Source organism: Podarcis gaigeae, assembly GCF_964106915.1.
Source record: "Podarcis gaigeae genome assembly, chromosome: 3".
Lineage (NCBI taxonomy): Eukaryota > Metazoa > Chordata > Lepidosauria > Squamata > Lacertidae > Podarcis > Podarcis gaigeae.
Genome location: NC_139680.1, coordinates 87,503,403 through 87,519,644, shown reverse-complemented (window position 1 = coordinate 87,519,644; position 16,242 = coordinate 87,503,403). Strand labels below are relative to the sequence as shown.

Here is a 16,242-nt window from a genome sequence, read left to right as displayed (position 1 = left end):
ACTTCTGCATCAATTGCAATTAGCCTCAATTGCTTTCAAGAAAGTCAGCTGCTTTTCTTTCCCATGTATGGAAGTAGATGGCAGATTGAGCTCTGTAAGAATGACCGCTCCCCATATTAAGCGGGGGGCGCCCTTTGTGTGGTCGAACGCAGCCCCCTGGACCCTACGAGGTTCCCATTAGCACAGGCTTGGCTTCACCTTTCCTGGGTGGGATACCTGGAGGTCTCCGCCTACCTCAGCCAGTTGCCCAATCCCACCTGGGGAGGCATTGCCAAGGTGATCAGGCCAGGTAGGGGGAGGGACCACCCTGCCTGCACAGTAGGAGGAGGATTTTACCTAGGAATCATCAGTTGGCTCCAGAGCTTCCCCCACCCTACTCACCCTCAATTAAGCCTTCTTTTGGAGGTTAACCTTTTCTCCACAGGTACGCGGGCGCTGCTACATCAAGGTCGCTGTTGAAGGGCTGGAAAGGAATTTTCCTGCTTTGGCAGGTTTTGCCTTTCCCGTAGCAAAATGTCAAAACTTTGGCGGTTTCAGGCCTTGGGTGGAATCCTTTAGTCTATCTTCCCTAAATAGGGGTGGGCCTGTAGTGGTGACCCACACCCCCCTTCCTCTTTGCGGCGGCGATCACAGCGTTCCTCATTAAAGGGGTTGTTTTGAGGGGAGGCATTGGCCATACGCCTAGAGGTTGTCATTGCTCTTCCCTGTGATGGAGGAGTAATGGGGGGGGGCAGGCTCTCTGCTTGAACATATGTTCTCCAGAGCTAGCCCACACCCCCACACTTTGGATAACCCTGATGTTCCCCAGATCCCCAGCGGGGGACTAGGAGGGATAATGCCCAATGCCTGAGCCAAAGTCTACCTACATCTGAAACATAATAAAGTTATGGCCAATTTTAATCCCATAGCATGTTGTCTTGCATTGTTATTCCATTCGGGGACCGCCCAGGGTTTGGGGGACTCCGCCTGTCCATGCAAAAGGGGTTCTCTTCTTTAACTAAGGGCTCATTTGGATGTGACTTTTCCCCACTTATCTCTGGTCAGGTCACCAAAGTTCATCATTACCTAGCTCCATATGAATTTGTCCAATTTGAAATGGCCAGGCATGTTACAAATTGAGCACCATCTCCCTTAGAAGTTTCTCTCCAGCTCAGAATGTAAAATAAGATTTGGCAGATTTGTGAACAACTAAGTATGAGAAACCTCTGAAAGTTGCCATCGGAGGTTAATTCCATCATGCTTTGTATGTTAAACATGAATTAGGAGCTTAGCCGTACATGTTGTATGTCTGTTTCATATATTTTTTCTCCTACCTGCATTTTGCTCAATGGCAGGAGTGGCCGGCATGATAGGGTGCTACCACAGAGCAGCTCTTTTGACTGGCGTTACTGATGCTTATCTGGATGATGTGTGGTTATAGGGCAGGGCAGTGGTGAGGTTTGAGCTCTACACAGCCTTGACCTCACTGTCACCCTGATCCAGCCCTGCGGCACCATCCAATCACCCTGGCCACTTCTGGAATCAAGGCAAGGGAAATTTGTCAATGGCATGTTTTATGTGATATGGGGAGTTGGGAAATATTACCAAAGACTGATGCCCATCAGTGTGCCTTCCTCAAGTCTGACATATGAAAGATACCAACCTGTTTCGAGAGGTCTTTGAGTTTTGCAAATCAGATTAAACTCTTGACTATTCAGACATGATGAAGTATGCCATTAGGTATTTTTATCGCATTCATTCATGCTAACACAATTAAGTTACATGGGAAGTAAGGGAACTTCCCGACTCTGGGGTAGTGGCGCTCATCTCGCTTTATTGGCCGAGGGAGTTGGCGTACAGCTTCTGGGTCATGTGGCCAGCATGACTAAGCTGCTTCTGGGGAACCAGAGTGCACAGAAACGCTGTGTACCTTCCCGCCAGGGCGGTACCTATTTATCTACTTGCACTTTGATGTGCTTTCGAACTGCTAGGTTGGCAGGAGCAGGGACTGAGCAACGGGAGCTCACCCCGTCATGGGGATTCGATCCGCCGACCTTCAGCACCTCCTGGGAACCCACAGCACCTCCTGGGAAGTAGCCCTCTGTAAAGGTGTTTGGTTTAGGGTTTCAAATTGCTCTTCCTGCCAGAGGCTCTGCATTTTTGAGAGCTGTATGACAGGTAGAAACACAACTCAGAAACTAAGTTTGTTTTTTGATCAAAATTCTGCACACTTGCCTCAATCTCTGCAACAGGTTCTGGATAGATAGGAATGATGAATATGGAACGCATCCTTCTCCACTGAGCAACAACCACACCTGGAGTGAAACCCAACATCTGTTGCAAAGCACCTTAGCAGCACAGTGTGTTAGAACAAGATGTGGAGAAAAACACTGCATATAATTAAATACAATTTTGGGTATTGTAGGGTATGTGGTTTTCTGGTAGAATTTTGAATGTGTCTGCTTTTGCATTGTTTGTTCCTTTCTGTCGCAGAGAGAAGCTTAACAACAGAAAGGTAAATATATACTGGAAGAAAGCAAACAAAGCACAATTTAGGCTACAATCCTAGGGTTCTGGCATGTGTGTGTATCTAAGGGACCATCGGATAAAGTATATCTCTCCTTCTACCTGTGGAGAGTAATTGGATAGGGGAGCAATTCCTTTCAGTTCACATTTTAATGTGAGTCCACCTAGTTCGGATTTCCTGGAGCAAAACTTAAAGTCAGCTAGCCTTTGAAATTTGCACTTTATTGACTCTTGCAAAGCAGTTCTTCAGCAACAACAATAATTAATACACAAGTGCGTATCTCAGGGCAAAATGTGCATAAATATGCGTAGCATTTGTGAAAATAAAATACAAAATGCATTATATTAGGGAGAAATTGATTGCAAAAAGGTGTATATAACACAAAACTGCATAATCAAATGTGTACATTAAGAATCACTCTACAGTGCTGATGAATTTTCATGAGGACTTTAAAAAAACCCACAAACTGATGAGGATAAGAGGCAATTAATATGGATAAACTGAAAGGGACAGCTTTGCCCATGCCCTAGGAAAGGGAGTTCTGTGGTGGAGAAGGAGATCTTCCTCCAGAATCACCCCTCATTGTGGCTTAGAAACCTCTGCAGTCAAACTCCACTGATGCCCAGCAGTGGTCATCAGATAGTGCCAATGAGAACTTAACTAATGGTGCCTGGCATATCCATCAAAGAACACTTCCAAAGGGAACTGTGCCCAGTATAGTAGATCAGCTTGTCATAACTAAAATAGACAAACTTGAACTGTGCTTAAATGTTATGACCTTTTCATGCCCATTATGAATGTACCAGGATATGTTACATTCAGCTAAATAAAGAAATTGGCTTTTATGCCTGGTCTGTATGAAACTTAAGCAGATTTCTGTCACGTTGGCCTGTATTCTAACTAGGCTTCCAGAAACAGAAGGGCTCCTTTTGTTCATGGGAAGGACCGAGATCCAGCAGAAGATCATACAGACAGAAGGGAAGAGGAGACACTGATTCCTTCCAGGTCCCATCATGGCTTCTTACACTGCTCAGGAGGGTCTCCAACCCTTCAGAGAATATGTATAAGGGCCATAAGGGATTGCAGAGGAAATTCAGCACCCACCTTCCAATGGTCAGAGCATCACTTAAGCAGAATGCTACTCAAGGGAAGCTCCTGCCAGTGGGAACTAACTTATTATTTGCCCTCTCCCCATGAAAACAAAACAGGTCCAAATCCATTATGATATTCACCTCCAATTAATGAGAGAGGATATTTAGTGTGTAAAATCCCATACACAGGCTGAAATATGCATGGCATGAAGCCTCTTTGGATGCCTGAGAGAGGCTACTTAGTTTGGCAAGGTATGCTATCTGGCCTCAGCTGTCCATGCTCTAGGGATGCTCTGTCTGGACTACTGGAATGCATTCTGTATGGGGCTGCCCTTGAAGACTGTCTGGAAGCTGCAGTTAGGGCAGAATGTGACTGCTTGGTTAGTGAGTGGGGCAGCCTGATGAAACTATGTGTCATTAGTCTTGAAAGTGCTGCACTGGCTGCTAGTGAGCTGCGAGACCAAATTCTACTAGTGTACGAAACCTTGGGACCCAAGTACTTAAGAGATCACCTCCCCTAATATCAACCGTCTTGGGCCCTATAATCACCATGCAAGGACGGCCACCAAAAATGTTGTCTCTTTCTGTGACGTGTAGTAAGACCTGGATAGCTCTGTTGGTTAGTGTTTGGTGCTGATAATGCCAAGGTTGCAGGTGTGATCCCCGTATAGGACAGCTGCATATTCCTGCATTGCAGGGCGTTGGACTAGATGATCCTCAGGCTCCCTTCCAACTCTATGATTCTATGATATCCTGTGCCCTGAGGCTATTGTGTTGTGTGTTTTCTGGGTCATATTTCATATGATTAGCTGTTACTAGTGGAGGTAGGGAAATGCCCAATTTAATAATATCAGACATTACACACTACACACTACACATTACAGAGTGGAGAACTTAACACAGAGATGCCAGTTTTGTTGGCAAACCCATGCTGTTTTCATCATATGTAGTTCTTCTCTGTATGTGGCCTGATTCACAGGTAATGCACAGCTAAACCATGTTTTATTAATCAAGATTTAATGAACCATGGTTTACCTTGGTTATCTGAACCCTGTCCAACATCCTAACCATGGCTTACTAACCACAAACAAACTATTCCCATAAGCCATGGTTTGCTGGTTTAGAAACTTTGATTTATGTAAACTGTGGCTGAGCATTAGATATGAACCTGGCTTGTGTGTCTTGAATCAACAGCAACCTGACAAGATAAATGATGTTTTCCCCTAAAGAGAACAGTACCCTAGGAAAATAAAAAATAAAACTTGAGAAGTTTTAAATCTGTCTTTGTTCTTGAACAATTTGGGTATCTAAGCACTTTCATGCAAAACTGCTTCTATTTAAATTTTAGTGCCCAATAAACAGCTTGACCCGCAGCTCAGCTCTTTAATGCAGCAGATGGAAGTCATTCAGCGTGTCAGGCCTTTGAAATTTGTGACTGTGATATCCAGGAGAGTGTTTCCCCTCTTACAGTATCTGGAAGAGGAAAGAGGCCGAGCGACCAAGATTGAGCCATATGAACTTTGTGGGTGAATGATTTCTAGAATCAGGCATATGGTGTGAGTGATTTGTGATTCCAAGTCACTGTTGAAAGGATGAATTAGTTTAGAGGGTCTAAATAGGAGGGGGGGGGGAGAGTAAGAATTCTACTGATAACCATTTTAAGGAGGGACTGTTAATGCAGAAAAAATGCAACCACCCACCACAGAACACAATATGCAATTCGTTAAAATATTCAGAAATCTCATCAATCTGCATTTGGGCATTAACATGTTGACATATGTTAAAGAATGGGCTCATTATAAGCAGCTCATTCTGTCCCCCAATGTCCATGTATGCTTGGATAGTTGTATGAATGAACTCCCCATCCTCCATCTGGAATCTAAATTGTTCTGGGCTCCAGATACTAGGAGAGCCTTTACACACACAGCAATACACACCAAGGCCTCCTCCTTTGACATGTGAACATCAGGGAAGAAGCATGTGACATCGGGGGCAGGGCAACTCAGTGCACTCCATGATCCATTCTCTTATGCTGCTGAAAAAGGAGCTGCTGATTCCTGAATATGGTTTAGGAAACATTTGAAGTTGCTGTGTTCTACATTAGTTCCAGTAGCTGCTACCATTTTGCCTCATGCCACTGCATACCTGAGCAAAGGGAAACAAAGGCATATTAGCTTTCCGGACTACATGATGTTTTCATGCAAGAGTCCTCACATACAGTACTGTACTGTTTTTCTAGTTAAATTAGATGGAAATGTGTGGTGTCGCCTTCATGCCTGTACTACCATAGGGTGGTGACTTCAAAACAGGAATTTTCTGCTGTCATATGTGAAGCCCAGGCTTTCCTTGGCCCATAAGATTGGTACAGTGGTACCTCAGGTTACATATGCTTCAGGTTACATACTGTCAGGGACTCTAGAGCGGGAGCACAGGGAAGGGAGGAGATGGAGAGTGAGGGGGAGCAATTCGAGGGCAGCGTAGGAGAAGATGACAGTAGCCCGAGAGATTCCATGAGCCTCTCCAGCGAATCGGAAGATTCACAGAAGGGGGCGCCGGTGACCAGGGCAAGGAGGGCCCCAATGGGGACACTCCAGAAACAAGGGGCCAGCGGGGACTCCCAGAGCAGCAGTTGGAGATCAGGACCGGCTTCCCCACCAGAGCGTAGTGGGGGGGAGGAGTCCCAGGTATCGGGGCCAGCGTATTCACCACCAGGGAGAGAAGATGAGTCAGGGTTGACCACGCCTACATCGGAGAGTCAGGCAATGGAGGGGAGGTCACGTCCAGCCAGCTTCCAGGAGGAAGGAAGCAGTGATAGAAGCAGTGTAACGGTCAGGAGGAGGATCACGGGGTTGGCGCGAGAGCGAAGTTCAAATGTACAGGAACGCGGGACAGCAGAGAACGAGGATTGGGAACCAGGTCCTAAAGCCCGCAGGAGGCAGGGGAAGGAGTCAGGCGACTCAGCGTCAGAAGAGTCCAGAATGGTGAATGCCCCAGCGGGCAGGAGGACCCAGAGGAGGAGAGAGGAGAGGAAGAGGTGGAGCAGGGCTAGGATCTTAAACTGGTGTCAGAGGGGAAGAGATTCAGACGGAGCTTCGCCGGTCTAGGGTTTAAGACGTAGAGCTGCGCGCTGCGGCTTTGAAATGGAAACTGAACTTCAATAAAGACTTTTGTACATAACGACAGCCTGGCGTTGGTCCTCTGTGAGCTGGGACCTAGGGGCAGCTCTGACACATACGCTTCAGGTTACATACGCTTCAGGTTACAGACTCCGCTAACTCAGAAATAGTGCTTCAGGTTAAGAACTTTGCTTCAGGATGAGAACAGAAATCGTGCTCCGGCAGTGTGGCAGCAGCAGGAGGCCCCATTAGCTAAAGTGGTGCTTCAGGTTAAGAACAGTTTCAGGTTAAGAACGGACCTTTGGAATGAATTAAGTGCTTAAGAACAAGTAAAAGAACATGTTTATGACTGGTTGCATTACTATCAAATAAGTGAAATGTTTAAAAAGGATGTGAAAGAAAAAGGGTACAAAGAAAAAGACTCAAAATTTCAAACAGAAATTGTTAATAATGATTGTAAGATAATTTCCAAAATGTATAAAATTCTGTTGGAATGGCATACAATGGATGAGGAAGTAAAAGTGGTTATGATTCAATGGGCCAAAGATTTAGGATATAACATAGAAATGGATGATTGGCAAAAAATATGGAATGAAAACCTGAAATTTACAGCATGTATTACATTGAAAGAAAATGTTATGAAGATGGTATATAGGTGGTATATGACACCAGTAAAATTAGCAAAAATGTACAAAATTTGTAACAAATGTTGGAGATGTAAGGAGAAAGAAGGTACATTCATGCATATGTGGTGGGATTGTAAGAAAGTAAGGGGGTTCTGGGAGATGATCTATAATGAACTAAAGAAAATGCTAAAATATAGCTTTGTTAAGAAACCAGAAACCTTTCTGCTGGGAATAACAAGAATGGACATAAATAGGAGAGACTGTAAACTCTTTCAGTATGCAATCACCGCAGCAAGAACATTGTTGGCCCAAAAATGGAAACAAGAAGAAGTACCGACTTTGGAAGAATGGAGGACAAGATTAACAGACTATGCAGAACTGGATAAATTAACTGGGAAAATCAGATTCCAAAAGGATCACAGGTTTTTTGAGGACTGGGGAAAATTTACGGAGTATTTGAAAACTGTATGTGAGGAGTGTACAACGCTAGTGTGCTTTAAAGAAGCTTTGTGAAAATACAAGGAATATTGTTAGAAAACAAATAAGGACAGAAATATAGTATTTAATGGCAATATAAAAATTAAGGAATGTGAAGATAGGATTTGAACTAAGAATGATTGTCAGAGAAGTTGAGGGAGGTCCAATAAGCTAAAATATGTGATGTGTAAATTGATATAATTGGAGTTTTTTATGGAAAAATTTAATAAAAATTTATTTTTAAAAAAGGAATGAATTAAGTGCTTAACCCGAGGTACCACTGTATTGGAATCACCTGATTTCCTCTTGTATTTCACAGAATCATAGAATTGTAGAGTTGGAAGAGACCACAAGGAGACCACAAGGAACACCTAGTTCATCTCCTGTCTGTATATGTTTTTATACAGCTGTTTAATTGGTTTTAGGTTGTACTTTTATTTCTCTCTCTCTCTCTCTCTCTCTCTCTCTCTCTCTCTCTCTCTCTCTCTCTCACACACACACACACACACACACACACACAAACACACACACACTGCCCCTTAGATTTTTTTTAAGAAAAGGAAAATGAAGCATTTATTTATTAAAATAAATAAATAAAAATTGGTTGTGGTCAAGAGGATCTAAAACAGGCAGGAGGGAGAGAGAAGGGGGTTTGGCATGGTGGGCTGTGCTATGTTAATGATCTCTGCTGGTTGTCCCTCCCTCGCCTCTTTCCTGCATAGGTCACCAGTGAAAAACGATCCTTTTCATTAAGTAATGCATGTTAAAAAGATTCCACTTTTCCTTGCTTCATAAATTCCACAATGGTCTCTGACTCTTTACGGCCAGCCAGAAAGTTTATCTGCTGAATCACGGCTTTGCACAAAACTTCCAGGCCGCGGAGAGTGGTGCCGACTTATCATCTCTCATTATAATCGCCTGCCAATTCCTAGCAGCCAATTGCAAAGAAAGGGGTGAGGGGAGAGATCGAGCCAAAGCGATGGTGGAGAGCCAAGATTCTCAAAGTCATCCCCTCCCCTTCTAGGATTCTTGCTGAAGTATTTGTGCTTCTTTGGCCTGATGGTCTCCTTTCAGTGCTAACATACATTCAGGCTGAGCAGGTAGACAGAAAAGTTCCCATCTGAAGCATCTCAAAGTGTAGGACAAAGGGAATTAGCAGCATGGTTGCTGACAGTGCTAATAGGTGCTTGATGATCACACCCACACCATATATCTAAAGCATGTTTAAGGCACATGGCTCCCCTTCCCCCAGTTTTCTGGGAGTTGCAGTTTGTTAAGTGTGCTGGGAATTGTAGCTCTGTGAGGGGGATATTTTGGGGGAAGCCATGCACTTTAAATTCATGGTGTGGGTGAGCAGGATGAGTTTCCGAATGAGGTTGAACTAGAGATTTCTGTGCTAGCAGGTGGCTCGATACAGACTCCTTCAGAGTGCATAATGCTCTGATGCAATGTTATCCACTGCACAGAAGAGGAATGTTACTGGACTCAAAACTCCTGCCCTACCTGGAACAAACAGGAGTGGAACACTTGAGAAAAGCCAGCTCCCTCCTTACATTTACTGTCAGAATCCCACATAGTTTACTTACATTAGATATAATTTTCCCATTTCTTATATTAAACGTAATTGCCTCTTCAGAATTTATTCAGAAGAAAATTGGCACTGGGATACTTAAGATTAAATTGAAAAGATTGCAACAGTCAGTCCACCTTTTGTGAGGAACTGCTACATGGCACCGTAAATTATCTCAGTAAATTATCTTCAGGCATGGGCCCAAAGTGGGAATTTACCATCTCCCTCATTGTTCACGCACTACATGCACACACACCCTCAACTCCAAGCGTCCCCCCCATTCTGTCATAGGCTCTATTTAGGAAATTGCTTCAGTGATGGATGAGAGGGCTGGGGAGATTGTAGATTCTTTTTCTCTTTCTCAGCTTTCCTCTCTGTTATTGAAGCTATAGCATTATCCACCCATTTTCCCGCTCCCTCCCAAAGCCGGTCCTTTTTTCCTATAAAAATGTTTAGGGGTACTCTTATTTTGACTCAAGAAAATCACCGTTTCATGGTTCAAATCAGGAAAAATAAACACAGTAACTGGGCCAAAGTACAAAGATTCACAAAATGTTTAGGGGTATGCGTACCCCTGTGTACCCCCAGAAAAAAGCACTGCCCAAAGCTATTGCCATGGTTTGGGGCAGGAGATAGGCTTGTCGAAATTGGAGTTTCTACAATATGTTCTGATTGTGACAGCTCAGAGCCTGACAGACAAAATCAATGTGTAGAATAATAGAGGTCAAGGGTAAAGGACCCCTGGATGGTTAAGTCCAGTCAAAGGCCACTATGTGGTACAGCGCTCATCTCACTTTCAGGCCGAGGGAGCTGGCATTTGTCCACAGACAGCTTTCTGGGTCATGTGGCCAGCATGACTAAACTGCTTCTGGTGCAACAGGACACTGTGATGGAAACCAGAGTGCACAGAAACACTGTTTACCTTTCCACCGCAGTGGTACCTATTTATCTACTTGCACTGGTGTGCTTTTGAACTGCTAGGTTGGCAAAAACTGGGACAGAGCAATGGGAGCTCACCACCGTCAAGTGGATTCGAACTGCTGACCTTCCGATTGGCAAGCCCAAGAGGCTCAGTGGTTTAGACCACAGCACCACCTGCACCTCTTGTGCAGAATACCATATAGGGTTGTACACGGGGGGGGGGGGGGATTGCTTTGGAACTCACTTTGCTGCTTGCAATAAGGGGATGCTTCATTTCTTACCACTTCAGACAAGACCTACTTTGCTTCTGATCCAAGGCAGAACCGTGCTTCAGTTTTGCAAATCTTTGCATGTCTCCCCATTAACTATACTTGGAGAAACAATAAAGAGGTATAACAGTTCAATATATATCTTTAGATAGACTTGGATAAAATTTCAGGAAATGGTACCAGCTTAGAGCACATGAAGGAAACCACCTTAGAGTACACGAAGCCTGACAAAATTCAGACAAATAGGTGAAGAGGTTTTGCACAAAGACCCTTTAATATATGAGATGTGTTATTATTATTTATTTATTATTATTATTATTGAACTAGCTATGGCTTCCTAGCTTTTGGCCCAGTTGGATAAAATACGCACTAACATAGTATGTATGTGTAATCTAGTCACACACAAAACAAAAACTCAGAGTCAAGCAGATTACTTTTACTAAGCAACATGCAGATCTGCAAATATGTAACACAAATTAATTGCACATGGAGGGAGAGGAAATGTGTGTTGGATGGATATTATGTACCTAAAAATAACTAACACTCAAGACAGATCAAATGAGAGCAGCAAGAGTAACTAAGAATTAGCCAAAATATTGGCATTTAGGAAAGGAAAAGGAAAGGATTGGTCTAGGCTGAAATAAGATCACGCAAGCAAAACACAACCACCAACAATTCCACAAGCCTTTCTCCTAGGTGAGCACTTGCCAGTGACAAACTGGCCCTCTCCCTTCCCTCTGCCTGGTAATTTGCTTTCCATAGAGAGCTTGGGAGAAGGGGAGTGTTTCGCAAGTGCATCAGCTGGCCAGAAAAAGACAGATCCAAAACAGCTTTTCAAAGCATAGTCCAAAACTATGGGAGCAGTCAGCTGTACTTCAGAGGATATTTGAAGATCTCCAAAATGACATTCTTTGGTTCAGTATTTGGGCTTCATCTGAAGCAGAATGTGCACCCTTAAGGTGGTAAGCAGATAGGAAAAATAAATAATCCAGACAAAATGAAGCAGCACATGGAAGGGTACTTCTGCTTAGGGCTGCTGAATGTCCAGAGATTTCTGTGAATAAATATAACAGACCTTTCTAAATCCTATCTGATCCCACTGAACTTTGAAGGTTAACAGGTTCCCATAGACTTGTTAGCTTGAGCTGAGTTGACATGATAATTGAAAAGAGAACAGACACATGTCAGCCTGAATTAGGCAAGTTCCTGCTCCATCCCCCTTTTTATCATGCCAGGGGCACATTTTCAAGAAGAAGAAAAGGAAACCATTTCTCATAGCATAGCAATAATGGTTGAGAAACAGGGCCTGAGTCAACCAGTTGATGTGCCTTGCTTTGCTGTCTGCTATTCCAGAGAGACTGGGTAGCACAGAGGGCAAGGGAGATTCTTTGGGGAGAGCATATTTTAAATGAGTATGGTGAGTGATGGCCCCCACATTTCTTTGTTTCTCCTGTTTTCTACTCTGCTCTTTTTATTTTGTTTGTTTGGGTAACCTGTGTCTTATATGGTTTGCACATCCTGAGGTTGGGTGGATGGAAAGAAGTAGTAGTAGTAGAGGAGGAGGAGGAGGAGGAGGAGGAGGAGGAGGAGGAGTTTGGATTTGATATCCCGCTTTATCACTACCTGAAGGAGTCTCAAAGCGGCTAACATTCTCCTTTCCCTTCCTCCCCACAACAAACACTCTGTGAGGTGAGTGGGGCTGAGAGACCTCAAAGAAGTGTGACTAGCCCAAGGTCACCCAGCAGCTGCATGTGGAGGAGCGAGATGCGAACCCTGTTCACCAGATTACGAGTCCACCGCTCTTAAGCACTACACCATGCTGGAAGACAGTACGTCATGTAAGGGGAACCTTCAGTTCAATGAGAAAGCATTGTGTGGGTTGGGGAATGGCACCTTAACAGTGCAAACCTGGGCATGCCTGCTCAGAACAGTAAAGTCCCTTTGAGTTTAATGTGGCTCACTCTCAAGTAAGTGTGTATAAGTGTGTACACTTTGCAGAGCAATGATTTTGGAAATCAAGACCCTTGATTGCACAGGTGTAGACAGAGAGAATTTTTTAAAATAAAAAATACATAATATATGAGGTATTGTCAGGCTCCGGGGGGGCTTGGCTTCTCCCTCCCCCAGCCGTAGATAAGCAGGACAAAGCGAAAAGAGTCCCTTACTATTTAAAGAGTCTTTAATGATCACAGCAAAAGAGCAAGGCATCCATTCCTGAAATAAAGGTGCTCCCAATTAAGCTTCTCTCCTACTTCCCTTCGAGTTATCTCCATCAGTTTCCCCTTCTTGCAACCTGATCTTGCAACCATTGAGCCTTCTGCATTGCAACCTTATCAGCTCTCCTTGCCCTTGGAGATATAGGCTGGACACTCTCCAGCGAAGGGGAGTCAGTTATCTCTCTCTCTTCCTGTTCTGCTTCTCCTAGCTGTTCCCCACTCAGCTCTGCCCAGCTGTTATTTTCTGAACTATGTCCCTCTACAAACCAAGTTTCTAAATCCATACTGCTCACCTGTTCCTGAGCAGCTTCAGAATCCTGGTCAACAACAACAACAAACAACTTTAACCTCAGCCTTACAGACACGTAGATCATCTGTACCTACCCTGCCGGCAGCAGGGGAGGAAGAAATTGTATCTACTCTGCCGCTGGCAGGGGAAGAAGAAACTGAGCAGTTACAGCTGGAAGATATGGCCTCAGGAGCAACTGCTTCAATTTTAGAGAAAATTTATGAAAAATTGGAGTCTTTGGATAAAAGAGTAGAATCTTTGGACAAGAAAGCGGATGAACAAACAGCCAAAATTGACCAAAATACAGCTTGTCTAAACAAAATAACTGGACAGGTGGCACAGAACGTACAAGCAATTGGGCAGTTAACTGAGGCCACTGAAGAGAATCGTAAACTGGCTGAGGCTACTAGCCAAAAAGTTGAAAATTTAGAACAAGAGGTAAAACCATTCTGTAAACAAGTTGGAGAACAACAGATGTATTTGTCTATGATAGAACTGCGGAACCGGGAAAACAATTTAAGGTTAAGGTCAATACCAGAAGCTGAAGAAGGAAACTTAGTTGAGTTCCTGACCAAAGAATTTTCCAAGTTCTGGCCTATACAGGAAGAAAAGGACTTTAAAATTGTATCGGCTTTCAGACTTGGAAGATTTGCAAAGAAAGATAAGCCCAGAGACTGTTTGATAACTTTGAGATCGAAGGAGGAAAGGGACAAGATTTTGGGTTTACACTACGGAAAGTCACTGGACATTTTGGACAGAAGAGCTGAAATTTACAAAGATATCCCGAAACAACTGCTGGACCTTAGATCCGCCTATCTTGAATTGGTCAGATTGTTAAGGAGCAACTCAATCATTTTAAGGTGGGAATTTCCTCAGGGATTATCCTTCACCTTCAGAGGGAAGAAAGTCAAGATTAAAACACTTGAAGACAGAGATAAATTTCTGATTGCCTATGGAGAGGACCTTCAGAAAGGAATTGAAACACCTTTGGGGCCTGGAGCATCTGCTGTACCTTCTTCCTTGGAACCTGAAGATCTAGAGAAAAAGATACCACCCCTTGAGAAATAACAGATTTGTTCAGGATGTCTCTGCAACTGCTGAGCTGGAATATTAATGGGTGCAACTCTCCGGAAAAAAGGAGGAAGTTATTTTATATATTGAAAAAAGAACAATTGGACATTATTTGTTTGCAAGAAACACATGTGACAAGGCTCCATAAAAAAGTGCTAATAAATAAAAGATTAGGCCAAGAATTTATTTCTTCGGACCGAGTGAAGAAAAGAGGAGTGGTGATCTATGCAAAGGAGAGCCTATCACCTAAACTTTTATTCAAAGACGAGCAAGGAAGAATTTTGGCAATTGAGATACAATATCAAGGAGAGAAGTTTTTGATATTAGGAATCTATGCACCAAATGAAGGGAAATCAGAATTTTATAAGAAGTTGCATGAGAGTGTCCTGGACTATCTGGACTATGACAACATCATTATGATGGGAGATATGAATGGCGTGGTATCAACCAACATGGATAAGTCACAAAATCAAAATCTTACAAAAGATGGCAGATTACCAAAGACTTTTTTTGAACTGACTGACAATATGGACTTGATTGACATTTGGAGGACAAAGAACCCCTTGGGAAGAGAAGGAACATTCTTTTCTGAAGCCCAACTGACATGGACGAGAATCAACCAAATATGGATATCTAGAGGTCTGGCACCTAAGATCGGAAAGGTGGAAATCTGCCCAAAGACCTGCTCCGACCATAATGCCGTAAAGATGAACATGACACTACTACCAACCGGCTCCTTTAGATGGAAGATGAATGACAATTTGTTTAGAGATCAGGAGATTACCAAGAAAGCTCAAAACGTTCTGAAGGAACACTACAGTGGAAAAAAGAATCATCTGGGATGCAAGTAAGGCCGTGATGAGGGGGTTCTTGATACAACAGAATGCTGTAAAGAAAAGGACACAAAATGAGAAAAAAGATAAGATTTTGGAGAAAGTTAAAGAATTTGAGAAGAAGCTAAGATCTAATCCGAAGTCACAGCCGATTCTGAGAGAAATTAAACTCTATCAAGCACAATATTCCAAATTGATAAACCAGGAAATAGAGTGGAAAGTTAAACTAATGAAACAAAGAACATTTGAATCGGCGAATAAATGTGGGAAACTGCTAGCATGGCAGTTGAAAAAGAGACAGAAACTAAATACAGTTACAAATTTAGAGATTGAAGGAAGAAACATTCAGAACCCTGTGGATATTAGAAAGTGCTTCCAGAGATATTTCAAAAAACTATACACTCAAGGGCCGCAAGATGAGGCTGAGATAAAACAATTTTTGAAAAAGAACGGACTATCAAAACTGTCACAAGAAAATAGAGTAATCCTGAACTCTAAAATAACACGACAAGAGATTGAACAAGCCATTCAGAACATGCAATTGGGCAAATCTCCAGGGCCAGATGGGCTCACCTCAAAGTACTATAAGACATTGAAAGACTATTTGATACAACCATTGTTGGAGGTTAGCAACGAAATTTTGGAGGGGAAGAAGGCGCCGGAATCGTGGAAAGAATCCTTTATCACATTGATACCAAAATCGGAAACTGAAAAGACTCAACTTAAGAACTACCGCCCCATCTCTCTTCTAAATGTGGATTACAAAATATTTGCAGACATTTTAGCAAGTAGATTTAAAAAAGTTTTGAATCAGGTAATTCATAAAGATCAGGCAGGCTTTCTCCCAGGCAGACATTTGTTTGCTAATACAAGGAACATAATTGATATTTTGGAACTTTTGCAAACAAATATCAATACAAAAGCAGTCTTAATTTTTATAGATGCGGAGAAGGCCTTTGATAATATTTCATGGAAATTTATGAAGGGAAATTTGGAAGGGATGGGGGTGGGACGGAGTTTTGGGAATGGGATTGACGCAATTTATTCAGAACAAAAGGCTAAACTGATAGTCAACAATGTGATTACAGAAGAGTTCAAAATTGAAAAAGGAACACGACAAGGCTGTCCGATTTCCCCACTGTTATTCATTTCTGTCCTGGAGGTGCTCTTGAACATGATCAGAGGGGACCGGCTGGTGGAAGGTATTCAGGTCGGAACGAAGCAATATAAACTTAAAGCGTTTGCAGATGACCTAGT

The 16,242-nt window shown here is 43.0% G+C and overlaps 1 long non-coding RNA gene across 1 annotated transcript in view; it reads right to left on the bottom strand.

The window, feature by feature from the left end:
* LOC310841689 overlaps nt 1–16,242 on the bottom strand; it is a 540,183-nt gene that overhangs the window by 213,254 nt on the left and 310,687 nt on the right. The window contains exon 2 of the long non-coding RNA XR_014562694.1: nt 10,181–10,487. This is a non-coding gene — a long non-coding RNA (uncharacterized lncRNA). The remainder of the gene's footprint in view (nt 1–10,180; nt 10,488–16,242) is intronic.